The 13,687-nt window shown below is 39.3% G+C and overlaps 1 protein-coding gene across 1 annotated transcript in view; it reads right to left on the reverse strand.

Moving 5' to 3' along the window:
* Window positions 1-13,687, reverse strand: part of WDFY4 (WDFY family member 4) — a 275,363-nt gene that overhangs the window by 213,078 nt on the left and 48,598 nt on the right. The window lies entirely within an intron of this gene.

Consider the following 13,687-nt stretch of genomic DNA (forward strand, 5'->3'; position numbering starts at 1 on the left):
TAGAAGTAGACAATTGGGAAACGAAACATTTAAAATACCTTTTAAAATAGTGCTCCAGAATAAACACATAAGTATAAATCTAATAAAAAATGTGCTGGCTCTGTATGTTGAATACTATAGACCTTGACTTTTTTTAAAAAAATCATACATCTACTGAATATACAAATGGAAAAACATTCTGTTTTTATGGACTGGAAGACTCAATAAAGTTAAGGTTTCAATTCTCCCCAAATTCATCTATAGATACAATGCAATTCCAATAAAAATCCCAGCAGGATTTTTTGTAAATATAGGCAAACTTATCATTAAATTTCAATCTGTGAATGACACTTTAAAAGTAAAAAGACAAACCATAGACTGGGAGAAAATATTTGCATCTGTACAATGGAATACTACTCAGCAATAATAATGTATGAACTACTGATACAACAAATTGGATGGATTTCAAAGGCCTTATGCTGAGTTGAAAAAGCTAGCCTCAAAAGACTAAACATTTGTACTTGCATTTATATGTTATTCTGACAAAGACAAAACTATAGGAATAGAGCAGTGGTTGCCTGGGTTTAGGAATTGAGAAAGGGTTTCATTATGAAGGGACAACATTCAGGAACTATTTGAGGGGGTGTTTGTCCTGTATCCTGATTGTGGTGATGGTCACATGACTCTGCACATGAATTAAAACCCAAAGAACTCTACACCAAGAAAGGGACTTTTACTGTATGTTAATTGGACAAATAATAATAAGAAAGAAAGAAAAAGTCACGAGACTAATCCCAAATCACAAACACTTGATTTTCAAACATCCTGCCTCTAGCACTGAATTTCCCACCCACAGTGAGACTGTTCTTGGCACCACCAGCCCTGAAGAATGGCTAAGGTGCCAGGAGTGCTTCTAACATTTGGTGTTAATTTATCCAATTCAACTGAACAAATATTTATTGACTTAAGTATTTTCCTGGCATTCTGGATACATCTATAAACTAAACAAAGTAAAACCCATACCTGATATGTGAGAAGAAGGGTAGAGACAGTAAAGGTAAACATAATAGGTAAATTATAAATAATAAAAATTACTGTTGTTACATAATTTATACTATACTATACATAGTATTGTATGATATATATCACGTTATTATAACATAGTATATTAATGTAATAGAATAATGAATATGCAAATTATATATTATGAAGAAAGGTGATAAATATTACTGCCAAAAAAAAATTAAAGCGGAGAAAAAATCAAGAGCGCTAGGGTGTAAGAAGGAAACAATTTACAATTTTAATTTGGGGGGCAGGGTTGGCTTGTTTGAAAAGGTAACATTTGGGTGGACTTGAAAAAAGGGATGCAGATATCCAGGGGAAAAGCATTTTAAGCAAAGGGAATAGCCAGTGCAAAAGCCCCCAGAGTAGGAGTATGTCTGGCATGTTCAGGGAACAGCAAGGAAGCCTGTATTATTACTGATACTAAAGCCACACAAAGAAAAGAAGAGACCAATATCCCTCATCGGTATATATGCAAAAATCCTCAACAAAAAACTAGCAAATCAAATCCAACAGCATATTTAAAGGATTATATACCATGATTAAGATCCCAGGAATGCAAGAGTGGTTCAACATAAAAAAAAATCAATGCAATACACTACATTAATAAACAAAGGAAAAAAAACCAAACAATCACCTCAACTGATATAGAAAAAAACATTTGACAATATTCAGTACCCTTCCATGATTAAAAAAAATGCTTGAGGGACTTCCCTGGTGGCTCAGTGGTTAAGAATCTGCCTGCCAATACAGGGAACATGGGTTCGAGCCCTGGTCTGGGAAGATCCCACATGCTGAGGAACAACTAAGCCCATGCGCCACTACTACTTGAGCCTGCGCTCTAGAGCCTGCAAGCCACAACTACTGGGCCTGTGAGCCACAAGTACTGAAGCCTGCGCACCTACAGCCCATGCTCTGCAACAGGAGAAGCCACCGCAATGAGAAGCCCGCGCACCGCAGTGAAGAGTAGCCCCGGCTCGCCGCAGCTAGAGAAAGCCCGTGAGCAGCAATGAAGAGCCAACACAGCCAAAAATAAATACATTAATTAATTAATTTAAAAAAATGCTTGGCCCACTGCCCTCTCCACCTTCTCCAGACCCACACAGTGGACCGGCTGGCCTAGAAGGATGACATCCTTCCCGGGTAGCAGGATCTGGTAAATACCAGAGAAGGTCTGCATGATTAATCACAACCACAGCTGCCATTTATTGAGCTCCACTGTGGAGAGAGTGTGTGTGCGTGTGTGTATGCTGTGTGCGTGGGGTGTGTGTGTGTCACATGTGCTGTGAAGGAGGTGGTGTGTGTGTTACGGTTCACAGAGATTAAATATTCTGTATCTTGGGAATCTCATTATATATTTTGGGATTTATATAATATATATCTTCTATTTTGTGAAAAATGTTACTTAATCGTAGTTACATAGATTACCTAATGCTTGTGAAAGCAAAGCACGGCATCTGGCACACAAGTGCTCAGTAAACGGCAGCTGTGACCATTATCTAACTAACTAACACCATTATCATCTCCAGTCCTCACCTCACAACACCCCTCAATGTGGATACTCTTATTATCCCCGCATGTGAATTGGGAAATCAAAACTCAGTAAGATAAAGTAAAAGGCACAAGGAACACTAAGGTGTAGAGCACACAGGCCTGAGCCTAAGGCCCACAGCCTCTGTCTTCCTTCTGAAGACCACAGCCCACTGTGTATGGACAGGTCTAAGCCAAGTTGCTTGCCCAAGGGGATGCCAAGTGTCAGCGGTGGGCATGGATGAGCACCCTGTCCACCACGCCCAGCCCACTGCCTTGTCCTTTACCCCACAGACTCTCTCAGGAGAGGCTGGGGTTTCACTTCCCCTTTTCTAACCATTAGGGAATGTCAAGGGTGATGTATTTCTTTTAAAGACCAAAAAATTGCTCTATTTATGAAATCTGACTCTTGTACATTTAAAAATTCCTCATTGTGAAACCAGGATGACATTTGACACAGGAGTTGTCTGTAAATAATCAGGCCTGATGCCATCTACAAGTTAGAGCCCAAACCTTAAACTTCAGTCTATTGTGGCAGAACAAGCAAGTCACCACTATTACTGTGGAAGCATCCAGAAAAAAGCAGGACAAATACACACACACACACACACACACACTCAGAAGCACACACAGAGGCTTTGGAGGTAGACCTGAGTTCAAAGTCTTGCTCCATCACTTACTAGGTGTTAACTTTCAACCATGTTTCTTATCCTTTCTCAGCCTCCATTTCTTTATTGGTAAAATGCTAAAATTTGAGAGGGAATTAAATGAAAATAAGTCATTGGTGCTCAGTCCCCAGAGACATTCAACAAATGACTATTGCTTTTCATCACCTAATACCACTTACTAAACGTTTTTGATGCTGACAAATACTTCCCTGCCCTCTAAAAGCTGGTAGGATAAGTAGACAAGGTTCAGCACTGAGATCCTCAGTTAAGCTGCATGCTGTCCAGATGGCCAGGACAAAGGCCTCCTCAGAGAACCCTCTGCCCCTGGAACAGAGAGGTCAGGGGACCTCAGAAAGAGAATTCTCCCAAGACAAAGCAAGAAGAGAAGGGCCTGGAATCTGACCAAGGCCTAGCTACAAAGGGCAGCTGCAGCCTCACTGAGGCATTGCTGTGGCTGCAGAAAGGCAGGATGGCCAGAATAAGGATGGGCTGCATGGAGTCTGGGAAAAGGAAAATCTCGGAGCAAGACTCACAATTAAAAATCATCAACCACACAAAGAAACAAGGAAACTTCAGTTTAAAATACACATTAAAAAAAACAGCTCTTTACTGTTTACAGGAAAAATACCTAAAGCATGAGGACACAGAAAGCTTAAAGGATAAAAAATAATTCAGGCACATACTAACCAAATGAACACTGGTGGAGCCTTATTATTATTAGATAAAGTTGTTATGTTCTAATGGAGATTAAGAAGGTCATCATATAATGATAAAAACTTTGATACCTCTAGATGATGGAAAAATTATAAATGTGTGTGATTCTAATAGCCTCAGATATATGTAAGGCAAAAGTTAACAGATATTGGGACTTCCCTGGTGCTGCAGTGGTTAAGAATCCACCTGCTAATGCAGGGGACATGGATTCAATCCCTGCTCCGGGAAGATCCCACATGCTGCGGAGCAACTAAGCCCATGCGCCCCAGCTACTGAGCCTGTGCTCTAGAGCCTGCAAGCCACAACTTATGAGCCCATGCGCCACAACTACTGAAGTCTGCACGCCTAGAGGCCATGCTCCACAATAAGAGAAGCCACCGCCATGAGAAGCCCGCGCGATGCAACGAAGAGTAGCCCTTGCTCTCCGCAACTAGAGAAAGCCGAGGCACAGCAATGAAGACCCAACGCAGCCAAAAATAAATAAATAAATAAATTTATTTTAAAAAAATTAACAGATATTGACAAAGCTACCATTATAATGAAATATATTTAACATATCTTAGTAGCTGACATGCCAACAATCTTAAAATTTGAACAACTGACAAATTTCATCTAGAGGACATAAATAGAGCATTGAACCTAACAATTGGAAAATGTGCATTATTTTCAAGCACCCAGGAATATTTGTGAAAATTTACCACATTGGGGACACAAAGTCAAGCTCAACTAATTTCAAAGGATTAGCGTCATACAGTCCCCTTTGTTTCAAGATGACAAAGTTAGAAGTCAATAACAAAAAGATGATCAAAAATACTCTAACTTTGGAAATTTATAATTCAAATAAGATTCAAGAGTAAACCTGTAAGTCATAAGGGAAATTAGAAAATATTTAGCAGTAAATTATATTGAAAATTTGATATAATAAAACTTGTGTGATGGAACTAAAGTAATAGTTACAAGGAAATTTATATTTAAAAAGAGGACTTAAAATTGGTCTCATAACAATTAAATTAAGAAAAAGAATACTAGAATAAACCCAAAGAAAGTGGAAGGAAATAATAAGAACAAAAAAAGAAACAGAAAATCGATGTATGAGACAGGAAAAGCTGAATGCTGGTTCACAGACACATTAATAAATTAACCTCTGCTAAGAACGCTGGGGTGCTGCAGGCAAAAGAGAAAGAATACACAAATGATAGTGTTAGGAATAGAAACTTAAAAGGATATTGTGAATGGCCTTATGCCAATAAATTAAAACAGGTGAAATGAGAACAATAAACTTGAAAAATAACTTACTAGGAATCATGCAAGAATAAATTGAAATTTATTCTCACAAAAATATATCTTTGCAGAGGTGACATCAACACCATTATGGTGTGAAAAGCTCCCTTTGTCGCTCCCCTTCAGTCTACAACTAGTGAAACATTCCTAACTCCAGAAAGCTTCCTCTGCCCAACACAGCAGGATGCTGGAGAGATCCATACATCAGTACATCTGAAGGTGGGTGAATTGGGACACACAGAGGAGGCAGAACCAGGGACTAGCAGAGGCAGTGCTGGGATCCTCGCCCCTGGCCACAGCTGCTGAGTCTGCAGCCCCAGCGAACCTGGTAGCAGCAACAGAGGTGGCACATGAGACCTAGGCCTCCCAGCCACAATGGCACCCATAGCCACAGGGAGCCGGACAGCAGCGGTGGCAGGACCTATGACCCTGGTCCCTCCAGCCAAAGCAGCACCCGCAACTCCAGCCTCCCCCACTCCTACCAATGACAGCAGCACCCACCAACCCAACAACCGTGGAGGCGGCAAAGGTGGCCATGACTCTGGCTTCTCCCCTTCCCCACTGTGGCAGCAGTGTCCGTGACCCAGGTGTCCCCAGACATGGTAGAGGTGCCTGCCATCCCACTGTCCCAGGCGGAAATACCAGTGACAGTAGCAACACTGGCAGCAGCAAGGCACAAGCAGTGGCAATGAGGACACCAGAGAAACCTCTGGCAGAGGTGTTGGAGGGTGGAAAATGCTGGTTCTCAAATATAGCCGGAGGCCACTCAAGAGAAACAAAAACTTGGGCTATAGCACCACCTACTGAAAAACAAAAAGAAAGGCCTTTAATTAAGAACTCGAACTGTTAGAATCAAAGTAAAAAAAACTTTATCTAAATAAAAAAGGAGTTTGCTCCTTCAAATGCACCAGCAGAGGAACAACTCATCAAGGACCATGAAAACACAGTATCACAAAAAGAAAATAACAATTCTGTAAAACTTAAAGTCACAGAAGATTGTGATCTAACTGATAGAGAATTCAAAATAGCTGTCATGAAGAAATTCAATTAGCTACAAGAAAACTCAGAAAAGCAGTTCAATGAGCTAAAGAGTAAAATTAATAAACAGAGGAATACTTTACCAAAGAGACTGAAACTCCAAAAAAGAACTAATTGGAAATTCTGGAGCTGGAGAACTCAATAAATGAGATAAAGAATGGATTAGAAAGCACTGGAAATAGAGCAGACCATATGGAAGAGAGAATGAGTGAGCTTGATGTTAGAAATCTAGAAATGATTCAGGTAGAAGAAGAGAGAAATAAGATTTTTTAATAAAGAAACTACAAGAACTATCCAACTTGATTAGCAAAGGCAACTTAAGGATAACGGGTATCCCAGAAGGAGAAGAGAGCTTATTTAAAGAAACAACAGTTGAGGGCTTCCCTGGTGGCACAGTGGTTGAGAGTCCGCCTGCCGATGCAGGGAACACGGGTTCGTGCCATGGTCCGGGAAGATCCCACATGCCGCGGAGTGGCTAGGCCCGTGAGCCATGGCCGCTGAGCCTGCATGTCCAGAGCCTGTGCTCCACAATGGGAGAAGCTGCAACAGTAAGAGGCCTGCGTACCGCCAAAAAAAAAAAAAAAAAAAAGAAACAACAGTTGAGAACTTTCCAAACCTGGGAAGAAACTGGATATACAAGTCCACAAAACTAACAGAGCACCCAATTATCTCAATACAAAAAGATCTTCTCCAAGACACATTATATTAAAACTGTCAAAAGTCAATGATAAAGAATTTTAAAGACAATCAGAAAAAAAAAAAAGACAGTAACCTACAAGTTACCCCATTAGGCTATCAGCAGATTCCTCAGCAGAAACTCTATAGACCAGGAGAGAGTGGAATGACATACTCAAAATATTGAAAGATAAAAACTGTCAACCAAGAACACTCTACCCAGCAAAGTTATCCTTCAGATATGAAGAAGAAATAAAGTCTTTCCCAGACAAACAAAAGCTGAGGGAGTTCATCACTACTAGACCTGCCTTATAAGAAATGTTGAAAGGAGCTCTTCTTCCTGAAACAAAACGGCAAAAGTACAAAAAACTTTGAGTAGGTAATAGACAGAATCAGAAAATTGTAACTCTTCACCAGAGTTAGTTGTTAAACAATTATAGCATAAAGGTTAAAGGGGGGAAAAAGCATTAAAAGCAACTATAGCTATTTCAATTTGGCAATAAACTCACAACATAGAAAGGGATAATTTGTGGCAACAAACATAAAAGGGGAAGAAGACAAGGACAAAATCTGTATAGGCAAATGAAGATGAGACACTTTCAGCAGAAGAAGAACTATGTAATCTCTGAGACAGTTTATACAAACCTCATGGTAACCACAAAACTAAAATCTAGAGCAGAGAAATGAAACATAAAAAAAGAGGAAACTTAGAAAAATATCATCTAAAACCACCAAATTAAAATGACAGAAAATCAAGGAAAAAGAAACAATGAAAATACAGAGCAACCAGAAAACAAAAGATTAAATGGCAGTACAGTCTTCATATATCAATAATCACCCTAAATGTAAACGGACTGAATTCACCAATCAAAAGACAGAGAGTGGCTGAACAGATTAAAAAATAAGACCCAACTATATGCTGTCTCCAGGAGACTCATCTCAGCTCTAAAGACAAATATAGTCTCGAAGTAAAGATATGGAAAATGATACTCTAAGCAAATGGCAGCCAAAACAAAAAAACAAGGAACAGGTGCAGCCATACTCATATCAGACAAAACAGACTTCAAGTCAAAAAAGGTAACAAGAGACAAAGATGGACATTATATCAAGGGGATAATCCATCAAGCAGACAGAACAACTATTAATGTATTTGCACCTGATGTAGGAACACCAAAATATATAAAGCAATTTTAACAAACCTAAAGGGAGAAATTGACAGCAACACAATAATAGTAGGGGACTTTAATACCCCACTTACATCAATAGATAGATTACTCAGACAGAAATTCAACAAGGAAACACGGGCCTTAAGTGAAACATTAGAGCAGATGGACTTAAATGAATATAGAACATTCCATCCAAAATCAGCAGAATATACATTCTTTTCAGGTGCACATGGAAATTCTCAAGGATAGACCATATGTTGGACACAGATCTCAATAAATTTAAGAAGAATGAAATCATATCAAGCATCTTTTCCAATCACACCTGTATGAAACTAGAAATCAACTACAAGAAGAAAGCTGGAAAAACCACAAATGTGCGGTATCAAAATCTGTGTGATGCAGTAAAAGCAGTTCTAAGAGGGAAGTTTATAGCAACACAGTCCTACCTCAAGAAATAAGAAAAATCTCAAAAAAAAATCTAAACTTACACCTAAATGAACTAGAAAAAGAAAAACAAACAGCCCAAAGTCAGTAGAAGGAAGGAAATAATAACAACCATAATGGAAATAAATGAAATAGAGACTAAAAAGACAATAGTATGAAACTAAGACATGGTTCTTAGAAAAGATAAACAAAATTGACAAACTTTTAGCTAGACTCACCAAGATAAAGAGAGAGAAGGTTCAAATAAATAAAATCAGAAACAAAAAAGAAGTTACAACAGATATCACAGAAATACAAAGGATTTTAAGAGAGTACTCTGAACTGCTATACACCAACAAATTGGACAACCTACAAGAAATGGATAAAATCTTAGAATCACACAACTTTCCAAGACTGATTCATGAAGAAACAGAAAATCTGAATAAACTGATCACTAGTAAGGAGATTGAAACAGTAATAAAAAAATATCACAAAAAACAGAAGTCCAGGACCAGACAAATTCAGTGGTGAATTCTACCATTCAAAGAAGAATCTCAAACTCTTCCAAAAAACTGAAGACAAGGGAATGCTTCCTAACACACTTTATGAGGCCAGCACTACCCTGATACCAAAACCAGACAAGGACAACACAAAAAAAGAAAATTATAGGCCAATGTCTCTGATGAATATAGATGCAAAAATTCTCAACAAAATATAAGCAAACCAAATACAACAATACATTAAAAGGATCATACACCATGATCAAGTGGGATTTATTCTGAGGATGCAAGGGTGAGTCAACATTCGCAAATCAATCAATATGATACATCACATAAACAAAAAAAGGATACAAATCATATGAGCATCTCAATAGAGGCAGAAAAAGCATTTGACAAGATTCAACATCCATTTATGATAAAACTCTGAATAAAATGAATAATGGCCATAAATGACATATATGTCAAACCCAGCCAACATCATACTGAACAGAGAGAAACAAAGCTTTTTCTCTTAGATTAGGAACAAGAAAAGGATGCCACTCTCACCACTCTTACTTAACATAGTAGTGGAAGAATTAACATTGTTAAAATGTCCAGAATTACCTAAAGCAATCTACAGATTCAATGCAATCCCTATCAAAATCCCAACATTTTTCACAGAAATAGAATTTAAAAGTCCTAAAATTTGTATGGAACCACAGAAGGCCTTGAATAGCCAAAGCAATTCTGAGAAAAAAGAACAAAGCTGGAGGTGTCACACTCCCTAATTTCAAATTATACTACAAAGCTACAGTAATCAAAACATATATAAAGAAGTCAGACAGGGACTTCCCTGTGGCACAGTGGTTAAGAATCCACCTGCCAATGAAGGGGACACAAGTTTGATCCCTGGTCTGGGAAGATCCCACATGCCATGGAGCAACTAAGCCCATGTGCCACAACTACTGAAGCCCGCGCGCCCAGAGCCCGTGCTCCGCAACAAGAGAAGCCACCACAATGAGAAGCCCACACACCGCAACGAGTAGCCCCCACTCGCCGCAACTAGAGAAAGCCTGCGTGCAGCAACAAAGACCCAACGCAGCCAAAAATAAATTAATTAAAAAAAAAAAACTCACACAACTCAACAACAACAAAAATTTTCTAAATGGACAGAGATCTAAGTAGAGATTCCAGAAATGACATACAGATGGCCAACAGGCACATGAAAAGATGTTCAACATTACTAATTATTAGGGAAATGTAATGCAAAACCACAATAAGATATCACCTCATGCCTGTTAGAATAACTATTATAAAAAAGACAGGCAACAACAAGTACTGGTGAGGGTGCAGAGAAAAGGAACCCTCATACACTGTTGGTGGGAATGTAAATAAACAGTATGGAGATTCCTCAAAAATTAATAATAGAACTACCATATGATCCAACTATTCCGCTTCTGGGTATTTATCCAAAGGTTATGAAAACACTAATTCAAAAAGATATATGCACCCCTATGTTCATTGCAACATTATTTACAATAGCCAAGATATGGAAACAATCTAAGTGCACATTAACAGATGAATGGATAAGATGTCACACACACACACACACACACACACACACACACACACACACACAGTGGAATACTACTCATCCATAAAAAAATATGAAATCTTGACATTTGCAAAAATATGAATGGACCTTGAGGGTATTATGCTAAGTGAAATAAGTCAGATGGAGAAAGATAAATACAGTATGATTTCACTCATATATGCAATATAAAAAATACAAAATAAATGAACAAACAGAACAAAACAAAAATAAACACATAGATAACAGAGAATGAACGGATTAGTGGTTACCAGAGGGGAAGGAGGGATGGGGGAGGGCAAAATGGGTAAGGAGAATCAACTGTACGGTGATGAATGGAAACAAGATTTTTGGTGGTGAGAACACTATGGTATACACAGAAGTCGAGTTATAATGTTGTACACATGAAACTTATATAGTTATAAACCAATGTTACATCAATTTAAAAAATGTGCAAAGACTCTAACAGACATTTGTCCAAAGAAGATACACAAATAACCAATAGGCACATGAAAAGCTTCTCAATATCATTAGCCTTCAAGGAAATGCAAATCAAAACCACAATAAGATACCACATCACCCCCACTACGAGGGCTATAATCAAAAAGATAATAACAAGTGTTGGCAAGAAGGTATTCAAACTGAAACCCTCACACACTGCTAGTGAGAATGTAAAATGGTGCAGTCACTTTGCATAATGATTTGGTAATTCCTCAAAATGTTAAATGTAGAATTACCATATGATTTAGCAGTTCCACTCCCAGGTATCTAGCTAAGAAATATGTAAACATGTATCTACACAAAAACTTGTACATGAATGTTCATAGCAGCACTATTCATAATAACCCCAAAGTGAAAACAATCCAAATGTCCATCAGCTGATAAATGTATAAGTAAACTGTGGTATACACACTGGAAAATTGTCAATAAAAAGAATGAAGTATTGATACATGCTACAACATGGATGAACCTTGAAAACATTATGCTAAAGAATCCAGAAACAAAAAAAATCACATACTATATGATTCTATTTATATGATATATCCAGAATAGGCAAGTTCCTAAATACAGAAAGTAAATTAGTGGTTGCCTGGGACTGGAGGTAGGGGCAGGGGAAATGGAAAATAATGGCTAATGGGTATGGAGTTTCTTTTGGTGTGATAAAAATGTTCTAATCAATTGTGGTAATGATTGTATATTTCTGTGAATATACAAAACAAATTATTGTACATTTTAAATGGGTGAATTTTATGGTGTATGAATTATGTAAAAGTAAAGCTGTTTTTTAAAAAGGTAAAAAAACAAAAAAAAAAGAATAAATCTTCTCTCAAGAAAACGTCAGGCTCCTGAGATTTTACTGGCAAATTCTATCACATAGCTAAGGAACAGAAATAGTAGGACTTCCCTGATGGCACAGTGATTAAGAATCCACCTGCCAATGCAGGGGACACAGGTTCGAGCCTGGTCCGGGAAGATCCCGCATGCCACAGAGCAACTAAGCCCGTGTGCCGCAACTACTGAGCCCGCAAGCCACAACTACTGAAGCTCACATGCCTAGAGCCCGTGCTCCGCAATAAGAGAAGCCACTGCAATGAGAAGCCTGCGCACCACAATGAAGAGTAGCCCCACTCGCCACAACCAGAGAAAGCAACGAAGACCCAATGCAGCTAATTAATTAATTAATTTTTAAAAGAAAGGAATAGAAATAGTAATGTTTCCATAAACTCTTCCAGAGAATAGAAGAGGGAACACTGCCCAATTTATGAGGGTAACACAAATTTCATAGTAAAAATAGTCAAGAAAGGAGTGTGAAAGGCTGAACTTTCTCAAGAACAAAAATTCTTTTCAAAAATTATCAAATCCAGCAATAATTATATCATGAGCAAATTGTGAAGGAATGCAAGGTGAGAAAACTAATCGATTTACCAGATTAACCAATGTAACAGGAACAATCATATGATTATTATGGTAGCTGGAGAATTGACATCCATCCCCCTCACCACCAACCCGCAACACGTCTGGCCAAAGGGGGCTCTCTTTGGAGAAACACGTGCAATGTCTTTCAGAAGACTGTCCCGTGGTGTTAAAGGCAAGATGACCTGGAGAGGTGGCAGGCAGGATAGTTTACTGAAATATTTGTGTTTTGTCATTGCTGCTTCAGAGGAATGAAAAAAAGACACCAACTATTTTGTTGCCTTGTTCTTTTGTTTTTCCCCTCTCCCTCCAAGGTGGTGGGGGGTTCTTTGTGCTCCCCTGCTTTAGTGGAATTCTGTGTTACAGGGATGAAAGCAAAAGGTTATCAAAGTATGAGGTCCTTGAGGAGATGAGCCTGCAGAAGTAAGAGAAATTGTCCTTGTTAGGGGAAATGGAAGCAGCAAGAAGAACAGGAAGAGTCCCATGATTGGGAAGGATGCTGTTGTTTGTGTCTTACAAGTCAAGGACCACATCCACACCCTGGCAGTGCCCTGGCAGGTGTGTGTGTGTGGGGGGGGGGATAAGACCTAGGAAGCAAAGGCTGCCAGGCATACCAGGGAGGCTGGGCCCAGGCATCAAAGCTCCCAGGAGCAGCAAAGATGCCAAAGAAGAAAGTGAGCCTATGGGCAGCAGAGCTCTGCCCTCAGTTTCCAAGATCGGGTAAACTTCCCTGGTTCTCCTGCGACCCGACAGCATCCCCCAGCCCTGTATTGAGTTGGATTGGTTTTCTGCCAGCTCTCAGGGTGGGGGTGGGTGAACGGGGAGAGGGGCTTGAAAACAAAGTTAACTTGATTTAAAGAAAAGACAGTCCTGCTTCCACCAGCAAAGCCCTCTGGGGTCCCTAGGAAAAACAAAATGGAATCTAGGTGATAAAATAAGGTCTCACCTCCTCTCCTGTGCTTAGTCTAGTTTCACTTGCTCATAGGGTACTGCACACAGAGGCCCACACCACGCACCTCAGACCGGAGTTCCTAGTGCGAAACGGCTGCACGGGACACTGCAGCCCGTGGAGCGTGCGCAGAAGCGCTGCATAGATACTCAATTCAAGATGGCGGCGGCGAACTGTGTGCAGAGACGCTGCACCCGGCACTGCGATCTCCGCCCCCC

This window comes from Leucopleurus acutus, assembly GCF_964270905.1.
Source record: "Leucopleurus acutus genome assembly, chromosome: 14".
NCBI lineage: Eukaryota > Metazoa > Chordata > Mammalia > Artiodactyla > Delphinidae > Leucopleurus > Leucopleurus acutus.